General features: G+C 33.1%; 1 long non-coding RNA gene across 2 annotated transcripts; it reads left to right on the top strand.

Annotated features, from left to right (window-relative positions):
* Positions 1-614: 614 nt before the first annotated feature.
* On the top strand, positions 615-1473 carry LOC118757029. Of its 2 annotated transcripts, XR_004995177.1 has the most exons (4): positions 620-710; positions 767-786; positions 1209-1344; positions 1423-1473. It is a non-coding gene; the product is annotated as an uncharacterized LOC118757029 (long non-coding RNA). The 2 variants fall into 2 exon arrangements; XR_004995176.1 differs by having other exon boundaries at positions 615-710; positions 767-1344.
* The last annotated feature ends 145 nt before the right edge of the window (positions 1474-1618 follow it).

Raw genomic sequence — 1618 nt, 5'->3', positions numbered from 1 at the left:
AGCAAATGTTAGAATTCGGCTGCTGGATTAGTAATTTTTTGGAACTTACTGGCAACTTTGTAAATTTAAAAATATAAGTTCATTGTAACCGCCCAATTCTGAATTTTCTTGATAAATTAATTGTAAAGAAATTCTATTAAGATTTTTATCACGTAAAAGCTCCTATCGCATTTTGTGTCAATATCAATATGAGTAGAACTGATTTCATTGTCACATATGAAAAATATGAATTTAAAATCAAAAAATCTTTTGGGTGTCGTAGCCGAAAGGTAGAGATGTCGGCTATAAATTCTGTTTCGCAGGTTCAAATGCCGGCACATGCAGTATTTAAATCATTGTATAGGCTTACAAGTATGGAAAGCGCCATTTTGTTTGTTTACATTTGAAAACAGCTGAGATCACCTGATTTTCAATTCTCTAATTCTCCGCACAGAGTTACATTCAAGTTTCAGAAAAAACTTTAAAATGTAAATTGAGAAATATTTTAGAAAAATATGTTTTTATTCATTTGAATTCAATAAAAAAGAAATTAAAAATGCGTGCCAAGTCTTGCATTTCCAATAATAACGATAAATGTGTATGTTCCAGGCAATAATTTAAAATATTTGTGAAACTTATCGTTTGCGCTAAAATACATCAATGTGTGTGAAATTCGTTGTCATTGCTTTTGTTTTGAACATCATATTCGTGCCTGCCGGTGGAAAAATTAGGTAAATTTGCATTTATTTTTAAGAAAACATATAAATTAATGTATATTTCTTTCCAGAGCGACATATTAGTGCATTGGTAAAGTGCTCTTATCATTGTGTTATTGTCAACTGCAGCCAATCTTCTTTGGACAATAAGTTGTATTGGTGGAGCAGTTTCCTGAGCTTTGGAAGTGTTTGGGCTTGTTCGAGTTGCAATTACAACTGTAGTGTTGCGTGAATAAAGCATCACGTTCGCTGTGAATTTCTAGCAACGTTTTACCAATTAGGATGTTGGAACCGTCTTGCAAATTTTCATCAGCGCTGCAGTTTTTGTGCTTTTATTGCGTGCCTCGAGCAGGCCCTTTATCAGTGAATAGTTGTGGTTGTTGTAGTAGTAGCCGCATTACGAAGCCCGGCCTCAGTCGGTTTTCCATCAACAACAACGACAATAATAACCTGTTTATGCATTCCTGTTTTATTGCATTCCCCTTTCCAAATTAATATTATACTATGTTTAAGGCTCGGTGAAATAAATGAAGGTCTACTGGAGGCAAATTAAAATATCTCCCTCAGCAAAAATGAGACTCTCGCTCATGATGAAAGCATGTTAATAGTTTATTCTTTGAAACATCACCGACATAGTCATATTCTAAAGGTATACATTGATGTTTTTCATGTTTATAAATTTTAATTGATATTTTTGTTTGTTTACATATTTGACATTCACCACCAGCATCATCAACGCCATCACCAAATTCAATGCCATCAACACCATCAGCGGCTAATAACAATGTTATACCACAGATTTATGGCGAATTACAACGAGGCAAAAAACATATACATATGTAGGAATTGTAAAATTCCTAAAATTTTGCAAAGTTTTAAGAAAACTGCATTTTCTTGAACCACTATAAATGATTTCCAATTGT

This window comes from Rhagoletis pomonella, unplaced genomic scaffold (assembly GCF_013731165.1).
Source record: "Rhagoletis pomonella isolate Grant_MI unplaced genomic scaffold, Rhpom_1.0 Rhpom_scaffold_13796, whole genome shotgun sequence".
NCBI lineage: Eukaryota > Metazoa > Arthropoda > Insecta > Diptera > Tephritidae > Rhagoletis > Rhagoletis pomonella.
The sequence above is the reverse complement of the archived record's forward strand: the minus strand, read 5'-3'. Positions and strand labels throughout refer to the sequence as shown.